The following is a 17,162-nucleotide window of genomic DNA, read 5'->3' on the forward strand; positions in this document are numbered from 1 at the left end:
AGCATAATTATCACAATAATTATTAAACTTTTTTAATTAAGAGATTTTAATTAGGACCTCACCTAGTATCCTAATTAAAAGACATACACATAAAAAAGTAAACTCTCTTGTAAAGATAATGATTATAAAATAACATATTTTTTTGAAAGGGAAAAATATAATTAAAAGGAGATCGAATGTAAACAGAAAGCTTTTATCAGAGAATTACGATTTCCGTAATCACTGTGAGAAAATTAGATCTGCTGCACGTTTCGCTGTGCGTTTAAGACTAGACTTACACAAGCTCATGTTAAAATCTTATGTTTTGGAAAGAAGAATTATACTATATTACAATATAATTTTTTATTTTATTTATAATTTCGTATATATAATGTATTAAATTTTTATATTTATGCCTAGAATTACACTTTTATATTTATATGCCCGGAATAATACTTATTTAAGCATATATTAGAATAAATATGCATTTTTTATGTATGTTCTGATATATACATATATGTCTAAATCCCGTATACATGCTTAATTGTAAGTGTGAGCTTATATATACACGTTTCAAGACCCTGCGTTGGTCACCAACTATAGATTCTTTAAACTTTGTTCAGTTATCCCTGAAATTCCATTGCATCTACTTAACCCTCGGGCCATAACGTTGGTCTGTCGAACTGTTACCCACATTTTAAAAGGTTGATTTGTCTATTTTTACTTTTCAGATAATAATTAGTAATTTTAAAATATCTTGTTGAAAAATATCTTTTTTAAATTTTATCTTTTTTTATTAATATTTTTTCAAAGAATTTAAAAATTAGATTAACATTTTTGACTGCTTTTCTATAAATGTTGTGATCTATTAAACTATCGTTATTGTAAATGATATAAAAGTCATATTAGCTTTAACGACAATTTATTCACGATTATTATATTTTTTAATAATAATGATAATTTTTATCTTGCGTTGTTTTCTTGCTTCCTACATTATTGCTATTGTTATAATAGAAATCTGTAGTTTCAACAGACGATAAACTATAGTAAGGCTTAGATTAAAATTTCTGTAAAAAATTATTTAACTCATCTTAAATAGCACGAGTTGATGTGAGAGTAAAGTTTTATACATTTTAAATAATACAGCAAAAGTTATAAAATATATTTGAATATTAATACAAGAGTGTTAAAATAAGGTAAGACATCCTTTTGCACACAGTATTTTTTACTATTCATTACATAAGAACTTAAAAAAATTTTAAATTTAAAAAAAAATTCTTTGTAGCTATGATATATTATTAATAGTTCAAATTAATAGTTTAATTAATAGTTCTTACTTTTGAAGTAAACATAATCAAATATAAATATTAATATTCACAATTCTCGTTTCTTCTTATGCAAGAAAATAAATTATAATATTACAATTTTTTTTTTAATTTGCAAGTTTTCTTGAATCTCTATGTATAATAATAAGGATGGACACATTTTGCGCCGATATTAAAAATGAGCCAATATTGGGGAATTAAAATGTGATAAATATATCATATTTTATTATCATTTTATTAAATTCCAAATTTTATTTTTCTAAGCTTTCTATCATCAATAATATCTTATATAGTAAAAGTTGCAAGGTTTTAAATCATAATTCAATCGATATTTCTAAATTCTATTATTTCTTATCGTGAAATTTTATATGAAGTCTAGGACATTCCGTATACATGCGTAATATCTTTGAATTGCGACTACATTCTTGATAATATATCGCGCTGAGTGCATCAGGGTCAAAGGATCAAAGCACTTCATTAACTCGGTTGTCATATGTTAGAAACTGAGAATCTACTGCATGGTTTATAACGCTTTCAACTTATTTTCAGGTCATGCGACTCGGTCGCGGTTTCCCATCTGGCGACTGCGCGAGAACGTAAATGGAGACGAAAACGAAGATAGAAATCTCGACAGCCCTCCTTAAGCAACGAAGGAGTGGCGCCAGCAATCCCTCCTTTTATGAAATTACAAAGGTGAGTAGAGATACTACTGAGATTAATCTCGCTCTCTGTCTTCTCTTTCGCGCGATCAACTCGGCCCAGTTTCTGCTTCCTTGCTTAACTGATATAATCCAGGAATTGGAAAAATAAAACAAACCTTTTCCCCATCAGTACTTTCTAACAAGATCCGCTTGTTGAATTCGCCGTTCCTTTCTGGCAGGAAGTGGCGTGAAACATTTATATTTTAAAGTGTAAAATCTAAACTGATGTAGCAAATATTAATGAAACTAAAATTACAATTTCTTTATATATATCTACAATTAGATGCGATATAGTCAATTCTCTACTTTATCCGATCTCTCAGATTCTCCGATATCCGGAATCTTCCGGATAATATGAATGCAAATATGTAGAGAACTGATCTGAGTTTATTAATTTTTTTTCTGGAACCGGAAGCCATTCTAATAATACAGAAAATTGAACAGAGAGAATGCATATATAAAATATATGTGTATAATAAATTCTGTAATTAATTTTAACGGAGATCGATAACTTATGAAGATCCGCGGGTCTTCGACGTTAACTTAATAACAATAATGTCGATTTTTTCTCGCGGCTATCAATATCCCTTTCCTGCCTGCTCAGTGTACCAATATATTTTCGCGCAGAAACTAATACGTCGGGCAATACGTTGGAAACTTACGTATCAGATTTACGCTATCCGGGGTGCGGAGAAACGACGTTAGATACATCAGTTAAAGTCGATCGTAATTACGTCGGCGTTCGTGAAATATGTGCGCGCTTCAAAAAGCGTTAGCCCGACAATATCTCACAATCACGCGCCTCGTTATCAGTAAACGCCGCTTTATCCGGCGGAAAGCTCTCGTGAGACAATAACGAGGCAAGAGTGTTACCGCGCGAATTCCTCCCTCGCACAATTTTATATGGCTTTTATGAATGTGCTCTTTATATGTGTATATATATATATATATTCGTATATATATTCGCAAATTTTTATGATAAAAGCTGATGCCCGTAGCGCCCTTTCGATGAAAATGTCGATTTACCCTTGACGTAAAACGCTTTGATGCGGCGTTTATCAAAGCGTGCTCCTACGCATCAACTGGCTGTCCGAATACGTGCCATCGATGGGCATTGACTGGTAAAATCACGAACGAGGATGGGGCCCGTTTTATCGCGATCATCCATTACATCATGTTAAGAGTATATGAATTCATATAAAAATGACACGTGAAAATAAAAATATTTAGGGTATCTAATTAATTTTTACGTAAATTATATAAAGATAATATAATTCAAATGTTATTTAAAAAAGAGATTTATGATAGCATAAAATTAAGATTATTTTTGACATATCATTAACTATTTTTATTGTTGAAAATTTGTCTACAGTTAGGCACAGTCTATGGTTAAGACCTATAAAAAAGATTTTGCTATTATAAATTCGATGTATGTATGATTTCATTTTCCACAAAATTACTTTTTGTAATGAAAAACTCATTAATGAGTCCTTGATTGTGACGTAGGTTGCACCATTGTTCTTGTGGACACAACAAATCACTGATAGTGACGAGATAAAAAAAAGTAAAAGGAAATAAAAGTCTATAGACAATGAATCAATGCTTCAAGTGCTTTTCCATGTGATTAATACAATCATTTTTGTAGACAGCTTTTACAATCACAAACTTTTACAGCTTCAAAAAGTTAATTAGCAAAAATTGATTAAAAATAATAGATTTCCTGAAAAATAAAATATTTCGATTGCACTATAGTTTCTAAGTTAATTTAAAATTTAATATTTAGTCGCTTTTATATTAAAAAAGTATATATAAATTATACTTTTTCTATCTATTTTTATTTCTAAAAAATGATATAATATATATAAACTGTGAATTTATTAATAATAAATTAATATATCAACAATATTTTCTTTGACGAGAGATACATAAACACATTCTAATAAATCTCTAATTTTCATCTATAATACCAAAAGTACAGAAATTCAATTATTGAGATTATATGAGGTATTTAAAGGATTAAAATAAAAGCTGGCACTCCGATTATAAGCCATATTTGCAAATCAGAAACTAAGGCACTACGGCGACACTTCTCATAATCGTTCAGACGGATTCACGTGCGTCTGTACAAGACGATACGAAACTACTGCCAACGATGGGGAAGACGCGGAACAAGGATCGCCACGAATATAGAGAGACAGAGAAACGGAGATGTAAACAGATAAAGAAAAAGAGACAGAGAAAGAGAGAGAGAGAGAAATCCAAATACGTTAATCTATAGACCTCCACCTATGTATGCGTGCGATGCATCTGACGATGGTCCATATGATAATGAAGGTGTCATTAGTAAACTATTATGCAGGAAACTATTATCTCTCTCTCGTGTACGCGCGTATACGTGAGCGACCTGGACGGCCGGCAAACGGATGGACGGAAGCGTCGCGTTACGGGAACGTAATTTGAGGATTACTCCCGCTCGTATATTACAACGGGAACAATAGCCACACGGTGACGTCACTGTCGTACAATCACGTACGTAATCCGTGAGGATCTTCTGGAATTCTCCACCGCCGCGTCACCCTCAGTTGCCAACCCTCCTCGCTTCTCCCTCTTCTCCTTCACCTTCTCCTTTTGCTCCCCTACGATTCTCTTTGTCTATCAGAGAAACGGAGATGTAAACAGATAAAGAAAAAGAGACAGAGAAAGAGAGAGAGAGAAATCGAAATACGTTAATCTATAGACCTCCACCTATGTATGCGTGCGATGCATCTGACGATGGTCCATATGATAATGAAGGTGTCATTAGTAAACTATTATGCAGGAAACTATTATCTCTCTCTCGTGTACGCGCGTATACGTGAGCGACCTGGACGGCCGGCAAACGGATGGACGGAAGCGTCGCGTTACGGGAACGTAATTTGAGGATTACTCCCGCTCGTATATTACAACGGGAACAATAGCCACACGGTGACGTCACTGTCGTACAATCACGTACGTAATCCGTGAGGATCTTCTGGAATTCTCCACCGCCGCGTCACCCTCAGTTGCCAACCCTCCTCGCTTCTCCCTCTTCTCCTTCACCTTCTCCTTTTGCTCCCCTACGATTCTCTTTGTCTATATTCCGATACCACTGTCACCGGGTCCACCGGGCCATTCCCTTAAGCTCAAGCAAAGTAATACGATATGATCCTGCGGGATTAACTTCGTCCAAACTGGAAGGAATTATTTGAGGACAAAAGAGAAAAAGAAAGAGAAAGAAAGAGAATTGCTTCGTGGAGAAAAGAGCTGGATCACAAATTCTAGAAAAGCTAGTATATGACTAGCATATCGGGGTTACTGCTAATACCGTGATTACGGCGATGATCCTTAATGGCTTTTGAATTAAGAGGCATGTAATTAATACTCCCTGATCTCTCGATCGGACCGTGGTCAATGTCGCTGAGCTTATCTGACTTCGCAAATTGAACAGCTTAAGATTTACGAACATACAAAATTATACTTACGAACTGCGTACATATTTTATTATTCGATAATCTGAAGTATATGTAAAATATCTAAAGTGTGATTTTTATTAGACTGTATAACATATCTTGTATTCGGATATATTTTGCATTGCGATTAACAATCAATTGAGTAATTAATTATTAATTAATAATTAATTAATAATTAATTTTTGATCCATTAAACGAAAACACACATTTGGCACATTTATATTATATAATTTTACGATTATATATATATAACATATACACAGGTATTTTTATAACAAATTTTATCGCAATTTCAGATTTTAAGTAATCTCTTACTGAGGAAATTACTCATCGCGTTTTCAGCGGCGATATTTTTGTTAGTACTATTCGTCGCCGAGTTATATAAAGTTCCTTATATATAAATTTTCATAGTGCAATGATATTCTTCTCCAAGCCTTACTTCAAAATCGCGCGCAAATTTTTCATTCGATATTGATGATTATGCTGCAAGTTGGTAACGAAGCAAGAACAATGACGCAAATTATCATTTATATTACTTCTAAGTAAGCTTCTACACTTTACTAAGTAAAGATAGCATGAATATTAAATGCGTCGCAATTCATACACCGTTCCCGTTCTGCGATGCAGCAATGTGGAAATCTTCACGCGCAATTCATGATTAGAAAAAAAAAATAATAAAAATCTTAATCAAGGAAAATGTTATTCCAAGTAGTATTTCGCACGAATCTAATGTATCCTATGCTCGATTCTTGACTATTCAAATTCTCCGAGAATTTTGATTCATCGGTCCAAATCGCAGATAGGCGGATAGACTAGTATAAACATATATAAATTAGGTTTTGTTGAGAAAAAGAAGTTTTCTTGAAAAGCGAGACTTTATTTCTCGATCTTATATGGCATTTTTTAAACACAAATCCAACGATTTATACGATCGTTTAAAATTTGATATTAAAATTGGAATAGTTTAAAGTATTCAATCACTTGAGAATTTTTCAAGTATTAAAATGAATTAGCACGAACTTACCTGTTTGATGAAAAAATAGAATAATAGGGGAGAAATGTGACAAAGGAGGGGAAAAGCAGAAGAGGCATAAGCCTCACTTTTATAGATATCTCCTCATTTAAGTTCTTTTCATGTGCGCGCTTATGGCGGCGAGGCCAGGATTCCTTTCTCTTGTCGACCCCCTTTATTTAATTAGTAAGTTAGGAAAAGCGGCAGAGAAGAAAAGCCATTTTCTCGCACGCGACTTAACGCTGGGGCCGGAACGATGGTGACCGTTCTAGTAGAATCGTAGTAATGACGAACGGTAAAAAAAGACCATCCGGTAATGTCCGTGCGTATTTTTATTGCTCGGACGGAGATTGTTTTGAAAGAGTCCCCAGGGATATTTAAAACGATATTATGCCAAGATGGAGTATAAATATTGTCTAACTAATGGGGATAAAACGAAAGATGATAACGTGAAAAAGAGAAATCTAAAAGAAAGCTTGGATCAAATAAAGATATGAATTTTGTTGCAGAATGCAATGAATGCGGAAAGTTTCGAAGCAAGACTTTCATTTAAATTTTTCTGTTACATAGCAATCGTTAAATTTTATCTATAATGCAATGCATTAAATTCCAACGAAGGTACTACACTTTGTTTTAGCGTAAGCAGAGTATACAAGATGAGAAATATTTATTATGATTGCCTACAATTTACGTTAATATTATATTGCTCGTAGAGAAAAGTAGGTAGAAACATTGCATGATTTTGACAGGTATATCTCGTGATGTGTATAATTTTATTTTCGATGGAATCAAAATCTTGTTCCAAAATTTTTGATAATAAAACTTATCTTTTAAATAAAATTGTAAAAGAATCGTGTACAATATTAAAAGAAATATTAGAAGAAACTTTACATGAAAATAATATTATATATGAGTAATGTGATTAAAAAATAGAATTAAAACTTTAATATAAAAGGGTCATAAAATTATATATTTAAAAATGATATAAATTTTTTTGCAGAAGAAATCTGCTACTAAAATTAACAATCGCGATTTTTGTAGAATAACCTGAATAGACAGAATTTTTTTTTGTTTTCGTTTTTCGCAATTTGCAGGTACAAATTCGTACGGGACAAAATGATCGAAACGTTACTCAGCGAGTAGAAAAGGCTACGCGTAGTCAGCCAGATGCGACAATTGAACAAGAGAGATGTACACGGCTATTACTGTTCCGGAAGTAGATTGCCCGTATAGTAACGATCCTCGAGTGAATTGGAACAAAAGTTGCTGTTCTCGTTTTCACCAACTGACTTGTATATATCTACTTGTTGCAGTCGAAGCTATTGATTACGAACATGCCTTTGTATATAGGAGCGCATAGTTTGCACGAAAGGTAATTACTATTGTATAGCCAACTACATTCAGGAATGACGCTAAACAATGCGTATCTCGATATTCGATGAACGCGCGTGCAAACGGAATATGTACACGTACGAAACATATATATATATATATATATATATATATATATATATATATATATATATATATATATATATATATATATATATATATATATATATATATATATATATATATATATATATATATATATATATATATATATATATATATATATATATATATATATATATATATATATATATATATATATATATATATATATATATATATATATATATATATATATATATATATATATATATATAGGAAATATATGTTGTAACATGCAGCATACCCGTATATATTTCATGTTTCGTGCGCTTTGTATGCTCTTGTAACAGCCGTTTAATATATGTACTTGCTTTGAATACGCATACCTTTTAACCAAATAAGTGAAAGGATTAATTATTCATTATCAAAATGTTTATTTATAAATTGTTGTCGTGGAATTTGTTAGCTTTTCGTATCTAAAACACAAAATCGATTAACAGAATATTCAGTGCAAACGGAATATGTACACGTACGAAACATATATATATATATAGGAAATATATGTTGTAACATGCAGCATACCCGTATATATTTCATGTTTCGTGCGCTTTGTATGCTCTTGTAACAGCCGTTTAATATATGTACTTGCTTTGAATACGCATACCTTTTAACCAAATAAGTGAAAGGATTAATTATTCATTATCAAAATGTTTATTTATAAATTGTTGTCGTGGAATTTGTTAGCTTTTCGTATCTAAAACACAAAATCGATTAACAGAATATTCAGTTTTATTTAATTTAATCGATTAAATTTTGTCAATTTATTTATCCAGAATCATATTTTTCGCACATAGTTTAATTAATTGCAAGATAATTGTGTACTGATTAATGAACCAAGGAACAATGTTTGTGACAGGCGTAAATAATATACCATAATAACTCCGATATAATCCCAATAGAATGGATTATATTGAAAATATTAATTAATCGGAATAATTGGAGTTAATTAATCAATCGCAATTTAGAAAATTGTTTTCTAAATTTTACATTCACGGTCACTGCTTATTGTTTTATTTTATTGGAAGATATAGTATTATAAAAAAAGTTCCTTTGAACTGCGAGAAAACAAAGTTTTTCGACGCTGCAGTACGTGTTCCCGAGACTTATCGTCAGTCTTGCTACTGACGTTTTAAAACCTGCTGAAGTCGTTCGCGTTTCATGGTTCGGTGTATTTCCACGTATTATATCTTGACAACTAAGTAATACGAGGCACATCTTTCATCATAAAGTGCTATCGTGTCACGTACTACTTTCTCTGTACAAATATATCCGTAAATTCGGATCTAATTCGAATTCCTTAGAGCTTCGTTATTTATTATTTTACACCTAAGACTCGTCAATACCACATCAAAGGAACAACCGTTTTTTCAAGATTTTAACAATTTTTAATGTTTTTAATATAATTTAGCAATTATTTATTAATATTTAATTAAAATTATATTTGTTTTATACATTTACTATTTGGCATGAGTAACATATGTATATTTATTATAAAATCTGTGTAATTTCACATTCAATCAATCAATATTGCAATATTTTTGATTTTTTACAAATATTTCGATCCCAATTTTCTTTCATCGTTTCAATATAATAATTTGTTTGTTGTAAAAAAGAAGAAAATAGAGATATAATCCCATGTCGCTAATATTCCATTTTCCTTGATATATAAATCAACACTTAATATCGAAATATACGGGTTTAGTTAAAATTATATAACCTCGGAATTCAGCGAAACGGGATGTAATTGAAGTCCGGGTGAACCGTAATTATTTGAGCAATTCGCATTCACTTCTCCCTTTCTCCGTGTATAACGCTCGCGTTATATATAATCCCTTCGTCAGTTCATAAATTTATTACAGCGCATTTTGTATATGTGTATCGCAGCGGAGCAGCGATGAGATATACGGCTGTAACAAAGATTAATATGCGTAAGCTAATGATCTACGCGATAATTGGTGTCAGGCCGAGTTTGGCGGCAATCTAAATAATTTCCCCCGAAAATGCACAGCCTGTCGTATCGTTCGGTATGTATATGGCGCATTATTGCTTCGCGCGTGTACGGTATTATCCCGTTAATAAGTTTCAAGCCAGCGGATTAACTCGTCCTGCTTCTCGTTAAACAATCATTCAAAGCTGCGCGAATTTAGCGCGGCACATATCGCAGCCCTGTATCTAAAAGAAGCATCGGCGAGAGTCTTCCGATAATCCCGTACACATTCGAATTTCATGGGTCGTTGAATAAGCGACTATCTCTCATCTCGAAAATCCGTGATATATGTTGCCCAATATATATGGTAGCTAGCCAGGTAAGAAAATTAATGCTGCTTTGTTTCACTTTACCCAGGGTAGTTCAGGTTACCGTGTTCGCTCTCTTCCTAAAACCTTCTTTAGTTTTTAATAAAAAACATTAAAAAGATGTCATCATTAATCATGCTTTTACATTGTTACATTAATATTTTGATTAAAAATAATATTTTTTTTGAATAGAAAAAATAGAAGAGAGATAAAAGAAAGATTTTATGGAAAAAGGAATAATTAAATATTTCAGTACATTAAATATGCTATTTTGTAATTATTTATAAGACATATAAATCTACTGATCCGCAAACCGCAGGTTTCTAAGCGGATTTTTCATCCCGACGATATTTTACGCCATTTTATATGCGTAGCACTATGAAGAGCGTTGAAAGATGATCTCCAAGTTGCCAACGACTACCTCTGTCGAAAGTGCGAGATTCTCGCGGGAGTGATAAACCGCATCACCGGGTATGGGTGGTACGGATGCCCGTAAAACTAACACGATAGCTCGCTATAAGCTTGCCGAGAAAGTGAAAGCTCAGCGAAATCCCGCGACGTCCGGTACCCCGTCGCAATCTCGCCTGTTACGCCCAAGATATGCGTGACACGCCGATAATATTCGCGCCCCGCGGTAACGCTAGAATGACAGGGGGTTTCTGTCATCCACCAGAGATAACAGCCAAGTAGTTCAATGCGAAGTGATACATTGCGCGATCATTTCGATAACTCATGTACATTCTCGTCCATACACATATCTACGAAATTTTCGTTTGATATTGCTGAGATAAGAATTTTGTTTTTAGAGATTAACATTGCTTGAAGTCTAGAAAGTCAACTGGAAATATGTACTGCGAATAGAAAAATTTTTAGATTGACTTTTGATTAGTTTAACGCAGGCTGACTTTTATGTCTGACTATACGTCGATACTTTTCACTGGAATAGTTCAAAACCGATCTTTTCTCGTTAAAAATATCGAGGCACTTTACAGTTTCCAACAAACTTTAGTTTAAAAAACTAAAACAAGAAATATGTTTGTAAAATAACATTCTTAATGCACTAATTTTAATAAAAATGATAAAGATTCTCCAACTTTCAATTATTGATATCAATAATGTATCAATAAGAGCCTAAGACGCTATCTATTCATATTAAACTAATTAAATTAAAATTAAGAACTTTTATTTACAAGGTACATGTAATATTACAATTCACAATTCACTTCCTACATAATAATTTCTTCAAGAGAAATGTCAATCTTTAAATATAAGATTCTTATATTCTTATCGCGAAAGACTTTAATAAGATTTTAATTTAAGTTTAAGTTTATAAAATATATAATATTGCCACACACACAATATTGAAAAATTAAAATTAATGATGCAACATTTTTAAAGAAAAAAAAATAAATCAAGAAATTTATTTATTATTGAAAAGTAATATTATATGTAAAACTGTGTATTTAAATTAAAACACTGCATATATATATATAATATATATTTAGATTAAGCTTTCTTTCTATCGTATCATTTATTAATATCACATATGCGCGTAAAATATGAATAGATACTTTTTATAAACAAGTGTAGTGCTTGAGATCAATTTATTTCTAGCGTCGTACAAGTTTCTTCGATGATATCGTTTATACGGAGTCTGCGTTACGAGCCATTAAAAGTTGCTAAATGTGAGCGAATAACTTCATGTTATATAAACGCTGTAATAGCCTTTTACGCGACACTCAATCTCTCTCTCTTTTAAAGTTTTCTCTAATATATGTGAATATAACGGCATCATTACTTTGACGAACCGCGATTTATTCACTGCAACAGTGCGATTGGACATGATCTCTCGTATGCGAATCTTTCTACGCAATGTAAATTTATGGTTTCCTATATATTTATATCGTCAGGATCAAAAGATACTTGAGTGGTTTGCATCAGTTTTTCCGCATGTGATTTGAACATTCATCTCGATATGAATACGCTATCGTATTCGATATTGCATGAGCGTCGCTACTTTGTATAGATAAGTTTAAAAAATTCATAGAATTTGAAATATATTCGATACCCTCTTTAGCTTATAAAAAAATGTAATACACTTTGACATTTTCGGCATATTTTAATACAGCTTCTTAATTAATACCCGAATTAATTATGCCACATAAGATATATTCTACGTGTTTTTTTTATTTCTAAATTAAAATTTATTTGAAGCGTATTTTAAATAAAACAAAAATTTACAAAGTATAGAAAATTTATATGTTTCGATCTTAGCAAAAAGATTATTTTTTAATCTTATAAAAACACATAAATATTCAATTAACCATGTAGACATTGTAAACAAATGATTATTCAGTGAAAGAATTCTTTTATCTCTAATATTCTCGTAATATCTCATAATACTTCATGAAAACATAGTATCGTGATGCATCTAAAACTATCAACACGGAATCGTTGCGTTAACGTTACAGTCGCAATCGACCTGCGGCATTTTTACGATCGGCTGCCACGTGCACTTTTTCGTCACTCGTAGCCACAGGGCTTCCCTCCGGATTCAACGCAAACGCATCATGGCACGAATGAGCAATGTTTTTTTCCACATCTCGTCACGCAAAACGCCGACCGAATCTATCTGTATAATCACGGCACGATGTATGTATTGTATATACGTATTGATAAAAGTCAGACTGCATCGCCGATTTCGATGCGCCTCGCTTGTTGTAAGAGTGATGTTTATATTCTCGAGTATCGCGTTTTACACACATATTGTATATGTATCAATAACCACACACGAAATTGTTTATCGTCAAATTTATAAAAAACTGCGCGATAGCGAGCATTTTTAACTTGTGAATACAATACATCGTCAATTCATTCATTCGCGATTATCGAATTGCAGTTAAAAATGTTTCGTTTTTCTGCGGCAATAGGTTCCATTTTCTTTCGCGAATAAAACGCGTAACAATTTTCGCGACATTTGGCAAAAGCGATCAATAGATAAAACATAAAATGAAAAATGCATAAATTAAATCCGTTATTGCAATTTATTAGTGTATTAGGACAAGAAGTTACGATAATTTTTCTCTTCTCAACTAAAAAAGTTTTGACTGTCGTCTTATAATTGTTACAAGTTAACATTCTCTGGAAAATATACATATGCTATTTTCTATACTTTAGAGAGAGTATAGAAATAGGGTTGATCTCTCTTTAACTAAAATTTCGTTGAGAATCCGTGGAAGTTGCTTGCAAGCAAGAATTCCGCTAATAAACCTATCAGCAGATGTATTATGTGCAGACGACCGGAACGAATAGCTCTCAAGAAGCACAGAACTTCGCCCTCCTTGTATTCCTGTCCCAGCCACGAAGAAAGTTCGGCAAAGCCCGATGCTAGTGAACCAAAACAGTGCGTCATCTCTCATACCACTCGACTCGTTTGTACGTACGTACAAGATTTAGTTGTTGCTATAAAGTGCTTACCGCTTCCTATATGTACCCGTTGTAGATCGGAGACCGCAAACATCGTGCTTACCGGAGAATGGAATATAGGTCACGGGATACAAAAGTTACGCGTACAATGATCTTTCCCTGCAATCAAACAAGATCCGACGAGAGCCGTAAAGAACATTTGAACGTTGAAAAGAATTTTCTCGGCTCCGTGTGTGTGCTATTATATTCCAGCATTATAAATGCTGAAGAAGCTCGTTCTATTTAATTTTCAACGCTAATTTACGTCTGCCTAATTGTTTCAATCGCTAAATACTTTTTAATTAAGAATGAAAATTATCTTTACCAACTTCTATTTGACACTATTGATAGAAAAATCGTTCTATTTTATTTTCAATGTTAATTTACGTCTACCGAATTGTTTCAATCGCTAAATACCTTTTAATTAAGAGTGAAAATTACTTTTACTAACTTCTATTTGATACTATTGATAGAAAAATAGTTTTATTCATATTTTATGCCAGAATTGATGTTTGATTTACGCGTAGCATGAAAATACACACATTCTGGTGATAAATTACGAGAACGGATATAAGACAAGCTGGTAGGATTATAGTTAAAATATAATTAGGGTGAGAATTTTGCATTGTGTTTAGTCATGTTACAAAATAATGACTGAGATATGGATAAGAACATGCTATCTATTGAGATATATTTTAGACTACATCGATCACCCTATTTCATTATGTTTACCGTCTGATATCGTCATATCCTTCCGGCTTTATGCTGTACTGCCTGGCAATCCCTCTTATGTCTTCTTTCTACTCTTGTCTCGCTCTTCTCGTTCTTTCAACAAGGATCCTTGCTTCTATGCTTGGTAAAGAAAGGAAGGAAAAGAATGCGAATGAACATACTTACGATATATTGATCCTGCAATATACTCTGCCAATAAAGTATTCTATTTCCAATTTTTTGAAAAGGTTGGCATACAGAAAGTGATCTAGAGCTTCCGTTCAGCCTTGAATATGTATAAATAAGTGATTAAATCAAAATATCAACATAATTATAATAATATAAAAGACTTTATAAAAAAAATTATAGAGTAATTTAAAAAAAAAATATATTATTTATTTGTATTTATAAGTATTTATTTGTACATGCAGTTATATCTGTACAAAGAGTATAGGCTGTTACGTTTATAACTTTAAAGTGCTCGATTGTGATAAAAAAAAAAGAAATATTACGGACTATTTATAACATCCATAACCGAAATTATAAGTTTATGGTTTATATTCAAATTGCATATACTTTAATATTTTTTATTTTGCATATTTATTGTTACAATTTTCAATTATGACCAAACACGATAATGATCCGAGATGATTGTTGAATTTGCATTTAAAACTTCACTTTGAAGAATAATCGCGATATCGGAATATCGACATTTCCATTTGCCACGATGCACTCGGCAGCTAGTCATGTATTTGCAACAGAAGCATTAAATAATTCCCTCCGTATAATGAATCCGCATTTTTTCTCTTTCTCCGTTTTTTCTCGTAGTCTTCCTCTTTCCCCAAGTGCAGAAGCGCTCTTTTCATCAGTCATATCAAATACGCGAACGCACGTATGTACGTAACGCAGCCACGAAATGGCAAAGGAGTCGGAATCTTTATTACAAATCAGAGTGCAACTATATGCAAGCATGCGGAGAGGTACCAGCACACGAGGATCGCGGCAGGAATAAGAACGTTCGTTTTATTTCGACGCTGTTTCAATTTAGCGACCGCTGTGAAAGAGTTTCGGAACTTTTATCACGCAACTTTTCCTCGGCAAAAGTAGGAAATAGAAGGAGAATGAATTGGAAGCGTAGAGCCAAGAGTGAAATATAGACGCTAGAAACGTCACCACACATCAGGTACGAATATTGCATTCTGTATATGTATTAGCATCTAGAATTTAAATATAAGTAACCGCATGCGGGCGATAAATTATTTTAAATATTATTATATATTTTACTTTCACTATTCTAAATATTCTTATACTGCGATCCTTTTAACATTTTTATATCTGAACGTAAAATGGTTTGTAACTACAATTTAAATTATATAATTTTCAACTAAATCTGGTAATTAAATTTTGTACGTATATATTGTCTTTCTTTTAAATTTATTAATAATGTCTTAGTGAAATCTAAGACAAAAAAGCATAATCTGTAATGTTTGTAGATTCGAAAAGATGCACATTTAACAAAATTAGAAAAAATTATGGGAAGATAAGGTAAGCAGTCTTATCACGTTGATTTAAAAAAAAAAAAAACACTTATTTAAGCGCTAACGTGTATTATATTCCGAGCTGATTAACGTTCCTTTAAATTAAGTTTTTATTACGTTAATTGTCAGCCAAGACCACCCAGGTCGTTCTAGCTGAGACTAATATAATTGAGAGAAGGACTTTCCAAGTATATTCGTAATTCCTTCTCGGTGGTGGGATTCCATTATCTGTCGTCGTCTAATTAACCTGTTATTACATAAATGGAATGCTGACTTGTCGTATACGATTTCGTATTTAACTAACATGAGATTTTGTCGACGATTTTATCTTGTCTTTATATTTCTCACTTTCTCTCTTTTTTATCGAAGATGTGTGCGTGAATCAATTCCTATTTGGCTTTGACCTTCACCTTCTCTTCCTATTTTTGTCTTGCCGAGCTCAATACACGATTAAATGGATTTTTTTTTTATGGCGGATATAAATCGAATAGAAGAACGGGATATAGGATTCACGACTGGTATATCAAATATTCTAGATGTTTCTGAGAGATGTGCTTTATCGTTGCAGAAATAGACTCAATTATTTTGTTTTGCCTTGCGTGTCTGTTTATACTTTGACATTGAATATGATTACTTTATACAAGTTGACAATTGTTAGAGACTTTATATATTGGCCGCGCAGTTCAATGTTAAAAAAACTCATTTTTGTAAAAAAATACATTATTAATGCAATTAAATATATAATGTATAGGATATTTTAGGAAGAAGATTTAGAATGTTTTGTGATATAAAAAGAAACAGTAATTTTTTAAAGAACTGCTCTATTTTGCGAAACAAAGATGTGAAACATGCATAGAAATAAAAAAAAAAAGTTTATAATTTCTTTTAAATATCTCATATATGAGTATTATTATTATTTCTAAGAAATATTAGATGTGATATAAACAGTGATTCTTTGATTTACAATTTATTCTTTTAAATATTTGTTTTTTGAAAGCATGCAAATTACTTTTACTATTATTGAAAATAACATAACAGTCATAAAAATAATTATTAATAATTAATCAACAAATCATTGGTAATTACGTAGATATATAATAAAATAAAACGTTTTAAAGTTAATAAATGAAATAGAAACACGCGTTTACGTTTGC

The sequence above is a fragment of the Formica exsecta genome, unplaced genomic scaffold (assembly GCF_003651465.1).
Source record: "Formica exsecta isolate Colony F162 unplaced genomic scaffold, ASM365146v1 scaffold191, whole genome shotgun sequence".
In the NCBI taxonomy this organism is placed as follows: Eukaryota; Metazoa; Arthropoda; class Insecta; order Hymenoptera; family Formicidae; genus Formica; species Formica exsecta.